Source organism: Canis lupus, chromosome X, assembly GCF_003254725.2.
Source record: "Canis lupus dingo isolate Sandy chromosome X, ASM325472v2, whole genome shotgun sequence".
Classification (NCBI taxonomy): Eukaryota; Metazoa; Chordata; class Mammalia; order Carnivora; family Canidae; genus Canis; species Canis lupus.
In genome coordinates, this window is record NC_064281.1 from 8965823 (window position 1) to 8989087 (window position 23265).

The window sequence follows — 23265 nt, forward strand, 5'->3', positions numbered from 1 at the left end:
ACTAGGGAGCACTGTGTGTTCCTAATACACCATTTTTTCATTAAATGGAGTAAAAACATTCTCGTTGGCCTGTGCAAGTGGGGAGGATTCATGTAAAAAAAATGTCCTTCATAAATTTGGAACTTTGGCTTTTGAGGATTGAACAGAAAATTAAAACATGGTCAAAATAAATATTAGAACACTGTTGGCAAGATAGATGTTTATGAACAGCCAGCCCAGTTGGAGTCTGGGGATAGCAATCGGGGGCGGGAAAGGAGACTGGAGGGTCATTGCAAAAATACATGCCCTGATTTTTCAAGTTCTACATTTGAGAACCTTGCTTTTTATCCCCCCTTCTTCTTCTTTTCTTTTTTTCTCCTCTTCTTTTTTGGCCTGTTGGATTTCTGGATACCTTCACCCTGTGAGTCTACAAAAAGTAGCCCTGCTTGCTTATTGGACAAGACACACTGTTCTATTACTCTGCCAGCAATTCCCATGGTGGGCAATTAAACTGAGTCACTATCTTCTGAATGCAAGAGAGTTCAGTCCCGAATCCTGAATAGTGTAGATTCATAATGAGATGTGGAAACTTCCACTTTGTTCTCCAGTGTGGACATTGCCAGTCTTGGGAGTAGTTTAGGCATTCCCATCTTCTAGCCAGTCCAGTGGTCAGTGTGAAATGCATTTTTGACTTATCTAGCTCCAGAAAAGAATAATCTAAGGAAATTTAATCAGATTATGTCTTCCATCTCTCAGTTTTATTAATAACTACAAGCAGAATAGTCAAGTCACCATGATCAACTGTATTATCATGGAATAGAGAAATAGCAAATCCTTACCCCATCCTTCAGCTGGAGCCACAGAGTATTTTCCCTAGGCTTTACCTAGTGTAATTCAAATATCCCCAACAAGTCACAAGCAACTGATTATTCACAAGTATTATATGGTTCTCTTAAGGTTATTTTTGAGGTGTTTTTCCCTTGATTTTCACCCCAAGATTTCATAAGAGAGTCTGGCTCATATTCTGTGGATAAATCCCTCCATTTCTCTCTCATCAGTTTTTTAAATCTTTTCCTTTTGTAAAAAATTAAAGTTGTAAAGTTGGATTTGGATATTGGCGGTAGCACCCACTATCCCCTGTATTATTTTCATATTTGAAATAGACATCAGTTTCCTGCTTCATCAATCCGACATTATTAATAGACATCCAACAAAGGACAAATGGATCTGAGTGATTACATAAGTTGTCACCCTTTGATTCTGGGAATGAAATGCAAAAGTTTTTTGTGGAAATTGAAAGGTGTGCCAAGGATGGAAATAGGAGAGATTTATTTGAGTTGGGTTGCTATATTATTTTGTGACTTTTTAACTGTAGAAAGAGTTACAAATTGGCATTATGTTAGAAAAGAAGCAGTTTGCCTCATTTTTTGTGTTTGTGATGAAGAATTCTTAAATAAAACATATTGCTTCCAAGCATACACAATGAATTCTTCATAAAATGCAAATAATTGCCTCATGGCAAAAGCAAATGCCATTGAGTTAAATGAGTTCCTGAGGATCCCAAGCATCCATTTAAGCGAGGGAGGTATATTATAATTTTGGAATTGGAGGAACAAAGTAAAAGTGATAATATCATTACATGCAATGAAAGGTAATTATGTCCTGTCAACGCACCAGCTTCCCTGGTTGAACGTTAGGGGCTGTTTATTCCCTTCATTGGAGCAGATTTGTTTTCTTTTGGATCTGACAAAGCACCTATCTGCTGAGTTAATAATTACTGCTCCCAGCTGGAAGGTACGTTTGCAGAGTTGATGGAAGGGCTTTGAAAAGTAAGGCTCTGAAATGACTCTATCATTCCTGTTCTAACTTGGCATATGGCAAAAAGAGCTGCGCTACACAGTCTTCTCCTGTATCAGAGTCTGTTTCCATTTTCTTGTGTATTTGCTCTAGAAATGTGGCTGGTTTACTTAATGTGTCCATCTCTCTTGTATAAACCCCTCAAACCCCTGGCTTTTTTTTTTTTTTTTTTTTTTTTTTTTTTTTTTTTTAGTCTAGGAAGCCAAAGAATCTGAAGGTTTTGTCGTTATCTGAATTTCCTTGGGCTACTTAACTACAGAGAGTTGGCTTTTGCCCGCTTAAGGGAGCTGTGGACAGCAGGCAAGGTGGTGAACAAGATCCATTCCTTCTTCTCCTGATTTTTTTTTTTTGCAGCCTCTAGGGATGTACATGAATTGGGTCACAGAGGCCATTTAGGATCACAGGGACAGCCAAACCATGAAAAAGAGAAGCACCTGGGTGACCAGGTTTCTGTCACAGCCTGTAATTGAAATACTAGCTTGAGGCTGCTACCACCTCTTGATTCTTTTGAGTAGCCTTTGGAGCTCTTCTTTCTGGATTGAGCCAACACTTGCAGAGAGCAATTTTGATGTCCTCGCCTAAGGCTGGGGCACAGGCAGGAAATTTTGGCCTCTGCCAAATGCCAACTGGCGGCTGTGGGTGTTTTTGCCAAGTAAATCGGCTGAACTGAAGAGGACATAGTATCACCCTTGTGGCAGGTGTCTTTATGTCTGCACTCCTACAGAAGAGGAGAGGAGGGCTGGATATACAGTGTCTCGCTGCGGTGCCCTAGGGGACCGAGACCCCACTCCCTGCCAAGCCCTTGTCTTCTATTGCTTCTCAAAGCCTGAATAACACCTTGTTATCAATGGCCATTTTCTGGAGGAGAGTCTCTTCCATTGCAGCACTGGTGAGCTGTGGCATTACTTTTCTATGCCGGTGGACACACTGATCAGCCTGAGTCAAGAGTAGGCATATCTCTTGGTTGTTTCATGGAGCGTGCCACTCACCTGCCCCAGAAGCTCATGGTTGACAATAGCAGTTCAGACTGTGATGCCAGGAGAGACTCTCTAAGAAGACTAGTTGATCTTAAAGGGTACTGGTCAGTACAAAGGGCCGACCCCAGAATTGTCAGCACCCGTTGCCAAATGAAAACAGAGTCCCCTTCCTCAAAAAACAAGATAAACATTCTCAGGAAGCTCCTAAAATCTACAGGTTTTCCCTTTCCTTCGTGGTCTGCAAATATTTCATAATTTTGTATTGGCCATTTGACACCAGTCTAAGAAGTTAAAATTAAAAGTTTGAATTATTATCATGGGTATTATTGATCATCCTTCTATGGTACAAAGTGAGCTTTGTATGCAAATATAAGGGCTTTTCGCTCAATATGCAGAATTGGCGAAGTTATAGGATTTGTATCTCATAGCTTATACATTTTATACGTTTTGCATTCCAACCTGGAAAGTCAAACTGGGGGAACCCTGGGTGGCGCAGCGGTTTAGCGCCTGCCTTTGGCCCAGGACGCGATCCTGGAGACCCCGGATCGAATCCCACATCGGGCTCCCGGTGCATGGAGCCTGCTTCTCCCTCTGCCTATGTCTCTCTGCCTCTCTCTCTCTCTCTCTGTGACTATCATAAAAAAAAAAAAATTAAAAAAAAAAAGTCAAACTGGTACACAAAATTAATTTCACTTCTTGGCGTGAATGCACTCTAGCAAAGCTCCCTACTTTTGGCTTACTATTGGGCACAGTAGAATTGAAAGTAAAAGGAACTATGTTTTGTCCTATCGTTCGCTTTTCTTCTCTGTCATCATTTTCAGTAGGTTGATGGCCAATCCAGGGAAGGAAGACAAGTCAGAAAGGGTGTGACAAGATTGCTTGATCATTCATGTTTCTTTGACGAGTAAAGATTGATTAACCTTCAGCCCCCACCTCTTGATTTTTGTTTCTTAACTTTTTTTTTTTTCAATAAAGGCCAAGCAAGGAGGACAAATTGCTTCTAGCTATTGACTCGTTCAAAAAGTCATCTCTCTGCCTTGTTAAGGATGGGTTTTCTCACCAAAAGATTCACACTTTCCTTCCTCCACCCATAGCCTTTATTTCTTTGTTATTATTAGTTTATTTATTTATTCATGAGAGACACACAGAGAGGTAGAGACATAGGCAGAGGGAGAAGAAAGGTTCCCTATGGGGTACCCGATGCGGGACTCCATCCTAGGACCATGACCAGTCCTGATGCGGGACTCCATCCTAGGACTCCATCAAGGATCATGATCTGAGCCAAAGGCAGACACTCAACCACTGAGCCACCCAGTTGCCCCCATAGCCTCTATTTCTGTAAGCCAAGTCAGCAAACCTTTTCTGTAAAAGGTCACATAGTAAATATTCTAGGCTTTGGAAGCAATGTGATCTGTGTCACAACACAAAGCAGTGTGACTCTTCCATTGTAGCGAATGCAGCCATCATAAATATGTAAATAAATTGATGGGGTTTTTTTCTAATAACATTTTATTTACAAAAAGAAATCGGTACCCACAACGGTCCTATGGCATGTAATTGTTTCCCAAACTGTTCCCTATAATATCTTCATTTGATCCCATTCTTGTATTTCTGATTCACTATTTGATAAATGCATAAAACCCTCCCATAAAATGGGAAGCTGCCATTTATTTTATGTATGACTGAAATTATGGCAGACATTGGTAAAGTGACTTTTCTGAGGTTGTATTATGAGTAATGCAAACTTCCATGGTGTTTCTACTGTCCACAGGAACTCCTTGCACAGCTCTTACAACCATTACCTACCTCTAAAGAGTGTGGTAGGGTTATTAACATCATCAAAACCCAACAGAAAGGTAAAACCTTCCCTATGTGAATATCGTGGCTCCCCCTTCCTTGTGATGGGGGCTGAGGGAAAGGAGTGTGCTGATCACAGGCTTTGCAGCTGCGCCCACCAACACCCAGCACCTTTGTGGGAGGGGCTGTAGGGGAGGCAGTGATAGCAACAGAAACCCAGTCACAATGGAATGCCAAATGCAAGTGCAAATAATTATTAGGGATGTGAAAATTACATAGCAACTTGTTGTCACCAGTGGTCGACAGAGAAACAGCCGCATTATACTTTGAAAAAGTTAATTGTCCATAGTGTTTTGAAGTCACACTGCTCATTTTACTGGAGGAATTTTATAAAGCTCCCAAATAAAAATCCCCAATTCATTTCTGGTGGTGTTCTTTTCTAAGTTATTCTCTTGGCTTCCATGATACCACCCCTTCCTTTTTTCTCTAAAGCCATTCCTTCTCTTATCTCCTCAGCTAGTTCTTATTTTTTTAGTTCAATGATTAAAGTTCCATTTCTCACCGTACTAAGCCTACATTTCTACTTAGAACTTCCAAAATATTAAATGGATTTATTAATTTCATTATATCGATACCATTTAATTTCAGTCCAAAAATTCCTGGAAACTCATGATGGTTCATCTACAAATTAATCAGGGTTGGTTTTTAAGTCAATGACTTAAAATAACCTGTTAACTTTCTGCTTTAGGAAATTCACTAACAGAATTTGAGCACATTGATAAAGCATATATTTCTTAATAAAACCTTGAGACCTTGAAAAATCATCACATTCTGGTCACTGCTTCATACCTTATTGTGTCCGTTTATCAGATATTCAAAATTTAGAAGGTAATGAAGGTGAGTTTCTAGGGTAGTGTAATTACATTGTAAGGCACAGAAATTGGGTGATAAAAACTAAAAACTCTTGGGCTAAGATCCCAGCTCTTCCTAGTACTAGTTGTGTAATGGTGGGTAATCGTTAGGTACTGTGGGCCTGGCCTCACATTTATCATTATAAAATAGTGTGTTTGAACTAGAAAACAGTACCATTTGGCAATTTAGCAAGTTACAATCAGCAGAAAACTTTTAACAAATTTAGCTTTAACTATGAAACGAATTTTTTGGTTTGTATCACTAAAACATAGCAGTAAGATGCTCATAGCCTAGAGGAGCCTAAGAAGGTAGGAGTACTAAATGTGATGCCATATCTCGGATGGCATCCTAGAACAGAGAAATGACATTAGGTGTAGAACCTAAGGAAATCTGAATGAAATGTTAACTTTAATTACTAATAATATATCAGTATTAGTTCACTGATTGTGACAAATTTACCAGGCTACCATAAGATGTTAACATTAGTCAAAACTGAGAGTGCCAGATGAATGGGAACTCTGTAATTTTCTTTTTTTTTTTAATTCTATTTATTTATTCATGAGAGACCCAGAGAGAGAGAGAGAGGCAGAGACACAGGCAGAGGGAGAAGCAGGCTCCATGCAGGGAGCCCGACGCAGGACTCGATCCCGGGTCTCCAGGATCAGGCTCTGGGCTGAAGGCAGCGCTAAACCACTGAGCAACCCGGGCTGCCCAAACTCTGTAATTTTCTATAACAGTACAAGTGTTCTACAATAAATTGGATATAAGAAATACTCACAGTGGTGGGATAACAGTCAAAGAAGCTTTATGACTTCACTCTCCCACATAGAAACTGTTTCTATATGGAACACAATTTACCTTTGTGAGAGGTCTCTAGACCAGTTAGGAAGTAATAGTACCCTAACCAGTATAAAAGAAAGAAAAACTTCTAGTAACTGGGTTATTAGTTCAATTCTTGTTTTGCATCCTTGGCCATGTTCCTCCCTCTGTGTGACCTAACATTGTGCAACCAGGAAGATACCTGCGCTACAGATTCTTTCTTTCTTTCTTTTTTTCTTTCTTTCCTTCCTTCTTTCTTTCTTTCTTTCTTTCTTTCTTTTCTTTCTTTCTTTCTTTCTTTCTCTTTCTTCTTTCTTTTTTAAATATCTTATTTATTAATTTGACAGAAAGAGATAGAGAACACAAGTAGGCAGAGGGACAGGCAGAGGGAGAGGGAGAAGCAGGCTCCTTGCTGAGTAGGAAGCCCGATTCGGGGCTCAATCCCAGGACCCAGGGACACAAACAGTATAGCATATCATGCACCCAATGTTCTAGCTGGTTTGGGGGCTCCCTCCAGGACTGTAATCTGTTTCACCTGCCATGGTGTGCTGATTGGTCTGAAAGTGTCATTTGGAAGCTGATGACACCAGATGCTATCACTATTGCATCTTAGAACTACAGTTCCTGGGGCTGGTGTCAGCAGGAGCAAAAGACTGTGGGCTTCTGAGAAGAAGTAGGAATAAGCTGCCCACTGAATTTAAGATGACTAAAATGATATGCACAGATCCAGAGAAGAAACATCCTCAGAATATGTTTCAATCTGGGCTGATCAGGAAAGTATTTTTCTAAACAAAGCCGGTGTATAAAGGCTGGAAGAGATTTTTTTTTTTTTCTCAAATGCCTGTCTCAACAACAACAAAAAATTGTAGCATACTAAGAAACAAGGACATATGAACCATGCAAAGCAACAAAATTAAATGTTTTCAACTGACTCTAGGGCACCTGGGTGGCTCAGGTTGGGCGCCTGCCTTTAGCTCAGGTCGTGATCCCAGAGTCTTGGGATCGAGTGCCACGTCGGGCTCCCGGTGCATGAAACCTGCTTCTCCTTCTGCCTGTGTCTCTGCCTCTCTCTCTCTCTCTCTTTCTCTCTCATGAATGGATGAATAAAATCTTTGAAAAAAAAGAAAGAAACTGTTTCTAATATACATCCATGTGCATGGCTTTGTTTTACATGTCAAAATACCGGTCATGAAAATGCTCAGTGAGCCAAATGAGAACAGAGTTAGCAACTAAACAAAATAAGGAAAACAATGCATGAACAAAGTGAGAATTTCACTAAAGAGATATAAGCTATAAGACACTCCAATTGGAAATTCTGGTGTTGAAATGAAAGGTATGCTGGAGGAGTTGACAGCAGACTTGATGAGGCAGAAAAAAACTGGTGTGAAATTGAAGACAGGTCATTTGAAATGGTGGAGTCAAAGGAGCAAAAAGAAAAGTGTAGTAAGAAGAAAAATGAAGAGAGCCTTAGAGATTGTGGGACCCGAATCCACCTTATATGCATTAGGGAAGTTTAAAAAGAGGGTCAAAAAAATAAATATAAAAAGAGGGTCAGAGTTGGACATAAATATTACTTGAACAAGTGACTGTGGAAACTTCCCAAATTTGAGGAAAGGAATGTACGTAGTAATTGAAGAAATTAGACTCAATTAACATCAGGATAAGTCCAAGAAGACATATAGTCAGTCAGATGATAATCAAACTGCTAAAGTTGAAGGCAAAGAGAGAACCTTAGACAGGAAGAGAAAAACAGCTCATCACACACAAGGAGGTTTTATAAGGTTATAGGTGGATTCCTCTGTAAAAACATTGTAGACTACGATGTGTGAAATGATATATTCAAATTGCTAAAATAAAAAATAATTTTCAACCAAGAATAATGTATCCAGGAAAACTGTCCTTCAAAAAAGAAGGAATTGGGGCACCAATTGGGCTCAGTCCATTAAGCATCTGCCTTTGGCTTAGGTCATGATCTCAGGGTCCTGAGATTGAGTCCCACATTAGGTTCCCTGCTCAGGGGGGAGCCTGCCTCTCCCTCTACTGCTCTTCCTGCTTGTACTTGCTCTCTCTATGCCAAATAAATAAATGAAGTCTTTTTTGAAAAATGAATTAAGACATTCTAAGAAAAATTATTTAAGAAATGGTAAAAGGAGTCCTTGAAGGTGAAAGAATGTATACCTTAATGCAAAGTGAAACGAAATTATAAAGTTCTTCATGAAAGGAGAACATAAATAGCATCTTCTATTAATAGTGTCTCCATGTATCAATTCAGTTTTAATTCCTGTATAGAATTTAAATGATAAAAACATTAATAAATGACAAATCTATGCAAATGAATATACAATATTTAAAAATGTGATTTGTGATATCAGTAACATAATGTGCCAGGGCAGTGTAGAGCTGTTTTAGTGTTTTTTCTATGCAATTGAAATTAAGGTTTTATCTGTTTGAAATAGAATGGTATAATACTACAATGTTTTATGTAATTGTAATGATTACCACAAAGAAATTATCTATAAAATAGAAGAAAAAAGTAATGAGAAGGGAATGAAAGCATGTCAGTACAAAATCTCAATGAAACACAGTGAATGGTGGTACGAGAGAGAAGGATGGACAAAAAGATAACACTTTAAATAGCAATTGTGCATCCTATATCAATAATTACTTGAAGTAAAAATAGGTTAAACTCCCCAATCAAAACACATAATTAGCAAGAAGGTATCTTAGAAATGGAGAGTCTGCTTATATGCAGTGTATAAGAAACTCACTTTTGATTTCACGAGAAATAACGTGAAAGTTTGAGAAAAATTGCATTGAAATGGTATCGAAAGAGCTGAGGAGTGGCTATGCTAGTATCAGACAAAGTCAGTTACATATTGTTTTTTAGATTTTTATTTTTTATTTATTTGAGAGAGAAAGAGAGGGAGGGAGAGAGAGTGAGAGTGAGAGAGAGAGCATGAGCAGGAGGAGGGGCAGAAAGAGAAGCCACCCAGGAACCCCCAAAGTCCATTTTAAGTCAAAAACTATTTAAAAATAACAAAACAAAACAATTTCAAGAGACAAAGAGGGATGTTATGTTAGCATAAAATGACAATTCACCAAGAAGACAAAATCCTTACAAATATTCATACAACAAACATAACTAAGCTCCTAAATACATGAATCACCTATTAGCAGAATTCAAGAAAGAAATATGTAGCAACACAGTGGTTTTTGGAGACTTCCAGCAGCCCACTTCATTTTTTTTAAGATTTTATTTATTTATTCATGAGAGAGACAGAGAGAGAGGCAGAGACACAGGCAGAGGGAGAAACAGTTCTCCACGCAGAGAGCCCGACGTGGAACTCGATCCCGGGTCTCCAGGATCAGGTCCTGGGCTGAAGGCGGCGCTAAACCGCTGAGCCACCCTAGCAGCCCACTTCAATCATGGGTAAAACAGAAAGAAGATAAATAAAGAAATAGACTAATTGCACCTAGAAGTCATACACAGAATACTCTAGCAGAGAACAGCACAATATACATTCTTCTCAACGAACCTTTCAAACATTATCCAAGGTAGGCTACATGTTAGGTCCTCAGAGAAGGCTCAGCAAATTCTAAAGTGTGAAATTATGCAAAATCTCTTTTCTGATTAAACTGGAATGGAACTAGAAATCATCAGAAGAAGGAAAAGGGGATGGCTAATGGATATGTGAAAATTAAACAATGCATTTAACCAACCAATTGGTCAAAGAAAATGTATCAAGGGAAATTATAAACTACCTTGTGAGAAATGAATGTGAAAACTCAACATATTAAAACTTATGAGATGCACTGAATTCAGAACCTAAGAGGGATGTTAGTAGCTTCAAAATGTACATTAAAAAAAAAGAAAAATTTCTGAAATGTATAAACTACATTTATACCTTGAGCTAGAACGTGAAATAATTAGTCCTAAAGCTAGCAAAAGGAAGGAAACAATAAAGACGAGTGCACAAATTAATGAACTGGGAAATAGCAAAGGAAGAGAAAAAATTCAATAAAACCAAAGTTGTGATTTTTTTTTAAAAAGATCATAATCAGGGCAGGCCGGGTGGCTCAGTGGTTTAGAGCCGCCTTTGGCTCAGGGCGTGATCCTGGGGACCTGGGATCGAGTCCCGCATCGGGCTCCCTGCATGGAACCTGCTTCTCCCTCTGCCTGTGTCTCTGCCTCTCTCTGTGTGTGTGTCTCTCATGAATAAATAAATAAAATCTTTAAAAAAAAAAAAGGAAAAAAAGATCACAATCCTTGGCAAGCTATTATCTTGTTTAAGAAAAAGGAGAGAAGCTCTTTTTCTCTTCCAGTCCGAGGCGCTTGGGGAGCCGCGGGCTTTGGTGCAGGCATGGCCAAGCCCAAGAACCACACCACGCACAACCAGTCACGAAAATGGCACAGAAATGGCATCAAGAAACCCCAGTCACAAAGATACAAATATCTTAAGGGGGTAGACCCCAAGTTCCTGAGGAACATGCGCTTTGCCAGGAAGCACAAGAAGGGCCTGAAAAAGATGCAGGCCAACAATGCCAAGGCCATGACTGCACGTGCCGAGGCTATCAAGGCCCTTGTCAAGCCCAAGGAGGTTAAGCCCAAGATCCCAAAGCGCGGCAGCTGCAAGCTCAGTCGACTTGCTCTGCCGGCCAAAGGCCAAGGCCAAGGCTCAAACCAAGGCCCAGGCTGCAGCTGCAACCCCAGCTCCGGCTCCTGCTTCTACTCCTGCAGCGCAGGCTCCCAAACGTGCCCAGGCCCCCACAAAGGCTCCAGTGTAGAGGCTTCTGTCTGCATGGGCCTGGTGTCCTGCTGTGCTATTTGTACAAATAAACCTGCGGCAGGATCTGTCAAAAAAAAAAGAAAAAAGGAGAGAAGCCTTCAATATCTAAACTCAGAAATGGGGCTTCTGCATGGCTCAGTTGGTTAAGGGTCTGCTTCAGCTCAGGTCATGATCCCCTGGGATCTAGTCCTGTGTTGGGGTCCCTGCTCCTCAGGGATCCTGCTTCTCCCTCTCCTTCTGCCTGCCACTCCCCAGGCTTGTGTGCTCTTTCTCTCTCACTTTCAAATGAATAAATGAAGTCTTTTATTTTTTTTTAATTTTTATTTATTTATGATAGTCACACAGGGAGAGAGAGAGAGAGGCAGAGACACAGGCAGAGGGAGAAGCAGGCTCCATGCACCGGGAGCCTGACGTGGGATTCGATCCCAGGTCTCCAGGATCGCACCCTGGGCCAAAGGCAGGCGCCAAACCACTGCGCCACCCAGGGATCCCTAAATGAAGTCTTTTTTAAAAAATATCCCATTTGCAGATATATAGAGGTCAAACAGTGTTTACCAGCGTCTGCAGTGAGAACAGAAAGTTGTTGTTTAATACGTATAACGCTTTTGTTCTGAACAGAATCTCGATTCTGGAAATGTTTCCCAACAATGTAATTCTACATAACACTAGTGAACTCGGCGCCTTAAGATGCTTAAGAAGGAACATTTTATGATACGTGTTTTTCACCGTGATAAAAAAAATATATATATATACATGCAAAGTACTAGCACCAGCTTCACAAGAGCTTTAACAAGCACCCAGCGTCATCAGAGCTTCCCCCCATCTCCGGATTCTCTTTTCTGCCTTCACCCTCCAGTTTCATACCTCACAGAGGCAACTCTTCCCATTCTCGCAGTCACCATTCAAAAGAGAGATAAGCAGCCTCCCAGCATGCTCGGAATCAGTCCCTGGTTTCTCACTGGTCCAACTGGTGTAGGCCACATACCCCAACTTCAACAAATCACAGTGGTTGGACATATGGGAAATGTCGATTGACCTAAAACAAACAGGGCTTACCCTGAAAGTGCCAGTGGAATCAATCCTTGCCTTACCACTTGGGAGAGAGGTCGTTTTCCTACCAGGCGTCTGCAAACTTTTTGTATTGGGCCACATTATAAATATTTTTCCTTTGTGGGTCATATGTGGTTTCCCCTGCAGCTATTAATCTCTCCAATGGTAGCATGAAAGCAGCCATAGACCTTAAATAAAGGAGTGTGGCTGCATTCCAATAAAACTTTACAGATACTAAAACTTGGATTTCATATAATTTCATCTATCATGAAATGTCATACTCACTTTGTTTTTTCTTAACCATTTAAAAATGTAAAACCATCTTAGCTCACAGATGGCTGGTAGGATTTGGCCCACAGGCTGTAGTTTGCAGATTCCCTGTTCAAGATAATCTGTCCAAATGCCTTTTAGCTCTTGAAAGAAGGCATTTGTGTCTCAGTTGCAACAAGGCATTTGGAAGGTCATGCAATAATCTCTTTTCCTTTTCCCTTGTGTGCTGAATTGTCATAATTCCTTGGTCGCCACAGGACACTTTGTACATACAGGACAGTGTACTGTTAAATATTAGAGATATATGACTCTTCTCCACTATTATTGGAAATTAAAGAGATACCTTCAAATCTGCAGGAACAATGAATTGACTTAGGTTAAAACTGTTTTCATGTGGCAATGCAATTGTTCTCCTATTTTTGTTGACTTTTCCTCATGTCCTTTTGTCTAGCTTAAGTATTTAGAGGACTGAAACAGTCTTCAGAAAGATCTCTCTCTTAATGGCTTTATTTTCCAGTCATTGATCAGAGTGCCATTATGTAAATGATTGAAGTGAGTATTCAAAATGTGGGTTTCAAGATCTTTAGTGTCATAGGGTGACACTGCAGAGAGAGGAATTAGAGATAGAGCTCAACAGTAAGTAGCAGAGGAAGAATAAAGTCAAGGAAGCTTTTAATTTCCTTCAAGGGGAGGGTTTGGCTCTATCTCTGGAGGAAGATGAAAAGAAAACAGGCTTGGGAGAAAGCAAACTTGATTGGAATAGCTTGGTGCTGTGGGAGGGCAATGATCTGTTTTAGAACTAAAATTGGCAGCCGTGGAATGATTTGGTCAAATGTGTTTTGGCAGCCTTTGAATTGTTGTCCAAATACTTTAGCACATATAATGACTTTTTAAATTTGTTCCCTCTTTATGACCCTCCTACTTCTAAAAAAAAAAAAAAAATGTGAGCCTCAACTCATTTGTGGAGCTCTCAATTTGAATTAAAGTCGTGCAGCATTTGGCATCTTGTGTACTAGTTTGTGGCATCTTTGTGATATTATTCACGGTTCTCAGGGCCCCGTGATAGGGTTAGATTTCAAGCACAATTTGGCTCGTTGTCCATGGTCCGATTGCGGGGGCCTGAGTTTGAGGTTGTCCATGCTAAAAGTCACCTGATTGAGTGGCAGTCCACTGAATAGTTGTTTCTCAGGTATAATTCTCACACAGGGTCAAAAGGCCACTTACGGGGACAGGACTGTGAAGGGTTAGGTGAAATTCACATGCATTGACAAAAATGTGCGTACGAAATAGACATCTAGCTGTATAGCTCTTCACAAGCTTACTTGGCCTAATCCCAACGCACAAATATTATAAACTGCAGAATGTTATTATAGCAGTTGCTTAAAAAGGAAGATTTCCACGTGAATAGTATGCAGTACCTCCTTTCAAGCTCTCTTGAGCCACAATTACGAGATAGACTCGAGGAAAGTACAGAGTGTTAGTTTGGATCCTAAATCTAAGTGTTCCCATCATGGTCTTGCTGATTTTCTGTTTTCTCTGGCCGTCGTTGTTGCATTTTTCTTTAATTTCTTTTATTTTCTAAATTGGAGGATTCCTGCCTCGCCCAGTGTCTTGTTGACACAGGTTTCATCTTTCAATGTGCCTAATAGTATGATTAGGAAAGCATTTAGTTGGGGTTGGTAGAATTATAAATAAATTAAAAGCTAATAGTCTCTAACAAGATCCTTATGGATTTAGGAAAAAAAGAGAAACGGGTTAAGTGTTAAGGTTGCTTATATCTCTATCATCTGATCAAATAGTCTTTGGGTTTCCATTAACTATGTCCTTTCCAATTCTTAATTTTTAAAAAAGATTTTAGTTATTTATTCATGAGAGACACGGGGGGCGGGGCAGAGACACAGGCAGAGGGAGAAGCAGGCTCCCTGCAGGAAGCCCAATGTGGGACTCAATCCTGGGGCTCCGGGATCATGCACTGGGCCAAAGCCAGACGCTCAACTGCTGAGCCACACAGGTGTCCCCAGTTCTTAATTTTTGTATTCCAAATAATTGCCTTTATATGAAAGTGGCTTGCAAATAGTATTATTACTTAGTGTTTTTAATTTTTGTGGGGGAAAAAAAGCTAAGATGGAGGAAATCTTGGTGGTTAAGCATGAGAGCACTGGAGTTAAGCTGCCTGGCTTTGCATCTTTCACTTTCTGGTCATATGATTTTTGACAAGATACCTAATTTTTCTCTGTCTTCATTTAGTCATCTGTCAAAAGGGCATAATAGTAGTTTTTATTTCATTGACTTTTAGGAGGGTTAAATGCTTTATTGATGTTATGTGTTAAAAATAGTAAATATTCAAGAATTATTATTATTATTTCCATTGGGAATAGATCAAGTTGTAGAAAAAGTAAGGAAGCCTCCCTCTCCCTGCAGACATCAAGGTAAATATCACCACTGGGAATGGTGTCTTAAGACATGTGATGTGTACTTTTCTAATACCTGTCTTTTTGAAATATTCATGTTTATAAATAAAGCATTATATTAGTAAGGTATATTAGCATTCTACAGAGAAGCAGAACCCATAGGATATATAGAAAGATATAGAAAGATTTATTGTGGGCAGCCCAGGTGGCTCAGTGGTTTAGCGCCGCCTTCAGCCCAGGGTGTGATCCTGGAGACCCAGGATCAAGTCACATGTCGGGCTCCCTGCATGGAGTCTGCTTCTCCCTCTGCCTGTGTCTCTGCCTCTCTCTGCCTCTCTCTGTCTCTCTCATGAATAAATAAATAAAATCTTTTTTTTTAAAAAAAGAAAGATGTATTGTGAATAATTAGCTAATATGATTGAGAAGACTGAGAAGCCACATGATCTGTTATATGCAAGCTGGAGTCTCCAAAAAGCAGTGGTGTAATTTCAGTCCAAACTGCATCAAACTGTATCACTTTTGTACATACCAGTCTGAATCTGAAGGCCTGAGATTCTGGACCGTCAATTTCCTAGAACAGGAGAAGAGATGGATGTTCTTGCTCAACCACAGTCAATCAGTTTGCCCATTATTCCTCTCTTTGTTCTGTTTAGACCCTCAGGGGATTGGATCATGCCTACCTACATTGGTTTGAGTGTTTTTGTTTATGTAGTCTCATTATTGAAATGGCAAGCACATCTGGAAACATCCTCACAGACACACCTGGATGTAATGTCTAGCAGGTATCTGGGCATGTCTTAGCCCAGTCCAGTTGACATAAAAGGAACAGAGCTCAAAGGAGAAACAAGAAAATTGCAATGATAGTAGAGAACTACAATGCCCCCACTTTCACCAGTGGATGGATTCAGCAGACAGAGGAATAATGGGGAAATAGTGGTCTTTTATAACCCTGTGGACCAGGTGTACCTAACAGACATATGCAGACATGTCTTCCTTCCAGTAGCAGCAGAAGAGTACATATTCTTCTCAGTCAGTCATGGAGCATTTTCCAAGATGGAGTCAAAGTTGGGCTTCGGTACATATCTTCACCAACTTGAGAAGATTGAAATCATATCTAGTTTCTTCCCCAGACAGAATGATATGAAACTAGAAAGCAATAGCAGAAAGAAAATGGGAAATTCACAAATGTCTGGAAAATGGAATGCACGCTCCTGGACAGCCAATTAGGGATGAAATCAACGGGGAAACCTGAGTGTATCTTGAGATTGGCAGAAATGGCAACACAAGATGACAGAACTTGTATGATGCAGCAAGGGCAGTTCAAAGAGGGAAGTTTATAACAATGAGTGCCTTTGTTCAGAAAAAAGAAATGGCTCAAACAGGCAACCCAGCTTTGCACCCTGAGCAATGGGAAGAATGGGTGGGGCGAAGGCATCCCACAGAAAGGGAAATGATAAAGACTAGAGTTGAAATAAATGTAATAAAGACTGGAGAGACAATAGATAGACTCTTCGAAGCTGAGCCTTTGTCTTTTTGGAAGAATGGACAGAACTGAGAAACCTTAAGTTCGAATAACCAAAGAAAAAGAGAGTGAACTCAAGAGAATAAAATAATGAATAAAACATGGGATGTTGCACCGGATAACCACAGAGGCATAGTGGATTATCACAGACTACTATGAGCATTTATATACCAATGAACTGGATGATACAGAACATGTGGATGGAAACACACAGCCTGCCAGGACGATCATCACGAAATAGAAAATCTGAATAGGAAATAATGAGAAAGAGACTGCAGAAGAATTCAAAACTTCCCAACACAGAAAAGTCCAGGACCAGATGGCTTTATGGATCGATTCCATGAAGTATTTAAAGAACAATTAATGTGAGTCCTTTTCAAAGTTTTCTAAAAATTGAACAGGAGGGAACACTTCCAAACTCATTTTACGAGGCCAACACTACCCTCATACCAACACCAGATAAGAACACTATGAGAGAAGAATTTAACTACATACGTACAAAAATCCTCAAGAAAATACTCACAAATCTAATTTAAGTGCACATCAGGAAACAAAATCAGTATGTAAAATGAATTGCTTTTTTATCCACCACGTTCTATCTGTAATTGAAATTAAGAGAACAATCCCAGTTAAGCACATTGATAAAATTCACACACCATGACCAAGTAGGATTTATCTCTGCATGCAAGGATGGTTTAACATCCAGAAATAAATAAACATGATACACCACAGTAAAAGAATAATGCTAAGAATTATATGATCAACCCAACTGATGGATCAAAAAACTTTTATAAAATTCAGCATCCTTTCATGATAAAAGCTCTCAACAAATTAAGTATAGAGTGAATGTACTTTAACATGACAACACCCATATATGACAGTTCCACAGCTAACCTCACACTCAGTGATGAAAAGCTAAAAGATTTCCTATAAATCAGGAATGAGACCAATATGCCTAGTTTCACTACTCCTATTCAACATAGTGTTGAATGTTCTAGCCACAGTAGTTAGGCAAGAACACAAAATAAGGGGATCCCTGGGTGGCTCAGCAGTTTAGCGCCTGCCTTCGGCCCAGGGTGTGATCCTGGAGTCCCAGGATTGAGTCCCACATCGGGCTCCCTGCATGGACCCTGCTTCTCTGTGAGCCTGTGTCTCTGCCTCTCTCTCTCTCTCTCTCTCTCTCTCTCTTTCTCATGAATAAATAAGTAAAATCTTAAAAGAAAAAAAGAACACAAAATAAATGTTATCCAATTTGGAAAAGAAGTTAACTTGTCTATGTTTGCAGATGGCAGGATCTTACATTTATTTTATTTATTTATTTATTTATTTATTTATTTATTTATTTATTTATTCATTCATTCATTCATGAGAGGCACAGAGAGAAAGGCAGAGACACAGACAGAGGGAGAAGCAGGCTCCCCATGGGAAGCCTGATGCTGGACTTAATCCCAGGACCCCTGGATCATGACATGAGTCAAAGGCAGACAGACACTCAACCACTGAGCCACCCAAGTGCCCAGTATTTTATATTTAGAAAGCACTACACATACCTCCCAATAAGAACTGTTAGAATAGGGGCAGCCCGGGTGGCTCAGCAGTTTAGTGCTGCCTTCAGCCCAGGGCCTGATCCTGGAGACCTGGGATCAAGTCCCACATCCAGCTCCCTGCAGGGAGCCTGCTTCTCCCTCTGCCTGTGTCTCTGCCTCTCTCTCGGTGTCTCTCATGAATAAATAAATAAAATACTTTTTTTTTTTTAAAAAAAGAACTGTTAGAATACATGTATTCAGGGTTGCCTGGGTGACTCAATCAGTTAAGTATCTGCTTGGGCTCAGGTCATGATCCCAGAGTCCTGGGATTGAGCCCCTCATCAAGCTCCCTGCTAAGCAGGGAACCTGCTTCTCCCTCTTCCTCTGTTCCTCTCCTCTTTTTGTTCTATCTCTCAAATAATTGTATTAAATCTTTAAGAAAAACAAAGAATAAATATATTCAGTAAAGTTATAGAAAAAAATCAATACCTAACAATCAGGTGCAGTTCTGTACTCTAAACTTAAATCATCTGAAAAAGTATTTAAGTATATTATGACCTTTACAAAAGCATCCGAAGGAATAAAAAATCATGGAAATAAATTTATTCGAGGTAAAAAACCCATACAGTCAACACTATAACACTTTGATTAATGATATTGAAGGAGACACAAATAAATGGTAATGTATATCCTGTTTATAAATTGGAATAGTTAATATTGTTTGCATGACCATGCTACCCAAACCAATCTACAAATTCAACTGCAACTCCTATCAGAAGTCACACAGCATTTTTTCATAGGAGTAGAACTATCAATCCTTTAATTTGTATGGAATTATAAAACACCAAAAAAAAGCCAAAGCAATTTTCAGAAAGAGGAATAAAGCTAGAGGCATCATCACACTGCTTTATTAGAAACTATATCATAATGCTCTAATAATCAAAACCCTATGGTACTAGCATAAAAACAGAGCCAAAAAAATAAAAATAAAATAAAAATAAAAACAGAGCCATTGGGACGCCTGGATAGCTCAACGGCTGTCTGTCTGCTTTTGACTCAGGGCATGATCCCGGAGTCCGGGGATCTAGTCCCACGTCGGGCCCCCCGCAGGGAGCCTGCTTCTCCCTCTGCCTGTGTCTCTGCCCCTCTCTCTGTGTCTCTCATGAATAAATAAATAAAATCTTAGAAAAATTATTTTAAAAGAGCCATAAATCAATGGAACAGAATGGTGAGCCCAGAAATGAACCCATGTTTATATGTTCAGATAATGTTTGACAGGTGCATTAAAAATTTACAATAGGGGTTCATATGGGTGGTTTAGTTGGTTAAGTATCTGCCTTTGGTTCAGGTCATGATCTTGGGGTCCTGGGATAGAGCCCATTATCAGCTTCCCTGCTCAGCAAGAGTCTCCTCTCTCTCCCTCTCTCTCTCTCACATACACACACACACTCTCTCTCTCTCTCTCTCTCTCAAATAAATAAATAAGAATTTATAATAGACAAAGGATTATGTCTTCAATAAATTGTATTGGGAAAGGATATGTATATGAGGAATGAAATTGGGCCCTTTGCCATATTTGAAATTAACTCAGTATGGATTAAATACTTAAACGTAAGACCTGAATCCATAAAATTTCTAGTAGATACCACAAGGAAAAAGACTCCTTGACACTGGTATTCACAATAATTTTTTGAATCTGACACCAAAGACAGAAATGCAAAAATAAACAAGTGGTACTACATTAAACTTAGAAGCTTCGGGGATCCCTGGGTGGCTCAGCGGTTTAGCGCCTGCCTTCGGCCCAGGGCATGATTCTGGAGTCCTGGGATCGAGTCCCGCATAGGGCTCCCTGCATGGAGCCTGCTTCTCCCTCTGCATGTGTTTCTGCCTTTCTCTCTCTCTCTCTCTCTCTCTTTCTTTATCGCTCATGAATAAATAAATAAAATATCAAAAAATAAATAACTTAGAAGTTTCTATATAGCAAAGGAAACAGTAAGATTTCAACCTACAGAATGGCAAACAATACTTGCAAACCTTATCTGATTGTGGTGCAGTATTTAAAATATGTAAGTAATTTATACAACTCAATAGCAAAAATTGAAATAACCTCATTGAAAGTGGGCATAATATAAGCATTTCTCATTTTCTCAAAGAAGGCATACATATAACGAATAGACATATCAAGCCACTAATCCTCAGGGAAATTCAAATCCAAACTGCAATGAGATAACTGCACACCTGTTAGAATGACTATTAGAAGAACTGTTGGCTGGCATGTGGGCAAAGGGTAACCGTCCTGCATGGTTGGTCGGAATGTAGACTGCTACAGCCACTGTTGGAAACACTATGGAGGCTCCTCAAAAATTAAAAATAGACTACCATATGACACAGCAATCGCCTTTCTGGTAATGTTGCCCAAGGAAATTAAATCAGATTCTTCAATTAAATCAGTATGTGTACTCCCCTGTTCAGCAGAGCATTATTCACAATAATCAAGATAATAGAAACAATCTAAGTGTCCTTTGAGCGATGAATGAATAAAGATGAGTCATATGTCTACAATGGAATATTATTCAGCTGTAATAATAAAGGAAATCTTGCCATTTATGACGGCCTGGGTAAATGTGGAGGTCATTATTTTAAATTTAATAAGTGAGACAGAGAAACACAAATAGCTTATGATTTCAATATATGTAGAATTTGAAAAAGTCAAACTCTTTATAACAAATAGAGTCAAATGATGGTTCTGAGTTTGGATTAGAAATGGGGAAATGTTGGGGAAACGTTACGAACTTTCAGTTTTGAGATGAGTAAGTTCTGGGTATCTAATCTGAGCCCCTTTATTGTAGTTAATAATACTGTATTCTATATTTGAAATTCACCAAGACAAGTTCTTATCTGGTCTTACCCACCTTCACACACACCTGCAAAATGGTAACTACGTGAGGTTACTTATGCGTTAACATCATTGTAATAATTTCACCATGTGAATGTTTTTCAAATCATCCTGGTGTATGCCTTATAAAAGCAGAAATTTGAAAAAGGAATTTTTTTAAAAGATTTTATTTATTTATTCATGAGAGACACAGAAAGAGAAAGGCAGAAACACAGGCAGAGGGAGGAGAAGCAGGCTCCATGCAGGGAGCCCAATGTGGGACTTGATCCCGGGACTCCAGGATCACGACCTGAGCCCAAGGCAGATGCTTAACCGCTGAGCAACCCAGGCATCCCCAAAAAGGAATGTCTTTAAGAAGATAGAGTGGGACTCCTGGGTGGCTCAGAGGTTGGGCGCCTGCCTTTGGCTCAGGTCGGAATTCCAGGATCTGGAATCGAGTCCCGCATCGGGCTCCCCGAGAGGAGCCTGCTTCTCCCTCTGCCTATATGTCTCTGGCTCTTTCTCTCAATCTGTGTCTCTAATGAATAAATAAATAAATCCTTAAAAAAAGGAGTAGAAAAAAACTTTCAGTAGGGAATGCAGGTGATGGAGCTGGCCATATTATCATCTAAATTACTGAGGATCCAGGGTATTGTGCTTCCCAGGGGTGTTTGCATTTTATTAAAAGTACAATACCTTTAACCCTACAATTAAACCTAACCAGGAGAGTTTTGGTGTCAGTGACCTCACTAAGATCTTTCACTTTCTTGCCCACCCACCGACTCACATTCCAATAAACATAGGTGCACTCTTATCTCTTCTCACCCACTTTGGCCTCATCATTGTAATAGAGGAAGCCCCTGTGCGTCAGATCCAGATGTTTCCTCGGTCCATTGATGCAAACCCAGCTGCATCTTTGGAAGCTAATTTCACATTTGGTTTATCTGTCTGTTAGATACTGGACATTCGGGTTGCTTCCAGTGTTTGATCATTCATGTACAAGTCTTTGTGGACGTAGGATTTCATTTCTCTCGGTAGATTACTGGGGGTGGAATTACAGGATCAAATGTGGTCTATGTTAAACTTTTAAGGAAACTACCAATTGCTTTCTATTTCTATATCCTCACCAATACTTGTGATTATCTCTCTTTTTAAATATCACCATCCTCATGGGTGTGCAGTGATATCTTGTTGTTTTGATTTGTATTTTCTTGATGATTATTGATACTGAAGGTCTTCTGTATGCTTAGTGTCCATTTGCCTATCTTTGGAGAAATATCTATTCAAATCTCTTAATGAAAAATTAATTTAAAATGATTGAAATCCTTTTTAAACGGGATCATTTATGTTCTTATTTACGAGATGTAAGGGTTCTTCATATATTCAGGATAAAACTTCTTTTTTTATTTCCTGAAACATTTGGTAATAATTATTTTCTCTATCTGACAGTGCTACAGTAGGTAATTTGAAATTCCTAGGCCTTAGGGTGCCTGGCTGGCTCAGTGGTTGAGCGTCTGCCTTTGGGTCAGGTTGTGACCCTGGGGTCCTGGGATCGGGTTTCACATCAGGCTCCCCACAGGGAACCTGCTTCTCCCTCTGCCTGTGTCTCTGCCTCTCTCTGTGTGTCTTCCATGAATAAATGAAATATTTTTTTTTAAATAAATAAAGTTCCCAGGCCTTCACAGTAACTCCTCACAGGTGCAGCACTGATTAACAATCCCCACAAACACATAAGCCATCTGCAGGCTCCCTTGATGGTTTTGTTCCCTTGGTGGGACCAGGTCATCAAAGTGGAGGTTGTTTGTGTCAGTGTTCCAAAAGCAAGAGCTGAGTCAGTCATCTGCTCTGAATTTTAATTTTAGGCACCTTAAGTCTTCATGTTTGCTCACCGCCAGAGTGCCAGGAGCCCCTAATGAGAGCCCTTCCTGGTATATCATTCTTAATACATGCACAGGTTTGCGTCTTCATTCACCAGGAGCCCCTTGGGGCAAGTGTGGTGTTAGCAGCACAGAGATAGAGTGCAGAAACTGCTGACTGCCCAGAAGACCGTTTCTAAAGGACTCGAGAGGAATCCTAATGTCCGTTCTACTCACCATTTGTCTCCCTCTGCATCATTTTCCCTTTGCCCTCCAGTGCCAACCTTCATAACACAGTCTCTAAATCTTTTTCTCGCGTGAGCATCAGCCATCTGGTGGTCAAATGTGCATTAAAAGTGCCTTTGACAGCATTGTGGAAATTGTCAATTCAGGAAGCACCTTGGGTTTCCATGCGAGATCGCAGGTGGGCAACAACAGAAAGGTGTTTAGTTCCTAGAAGAAATTATATGAGGAAACAGTCTGATTTTCTACCAAGGCAAAAAGACTTCTTATGCTTTCAAATAATCTTGTTGTCTTGCACATATATCAGTATACATATATTAAGAGGAAATACTTGCGTGTGGAACTTGTTAAATTCTTCATCTTTCACAACACGTTTGGTTGTAA

The 23265-nt window shown here is 39.8% G+C and overlaps 1 protein-coding gene and 1 pseudogene across 3 annotated transcripts in view; both read left to right on the forward strand.

The window, feature by feature from the left end:
* The window catches only part of FRMPD4 (FERM and PDZ domain containing 4), a 566595-nt gene that overhangs the window by 374348 nt on the left and 168982 nt on the right, over positions 1 to 23265 (forward strand). The gene's annotated exons all lie outside the window — the stretch shown is intronic.
* LOC112652862 (60S ribosomal protein L29-like) lies at positions 10654 to 11126 on the forward strand (annotated as a pseudogene).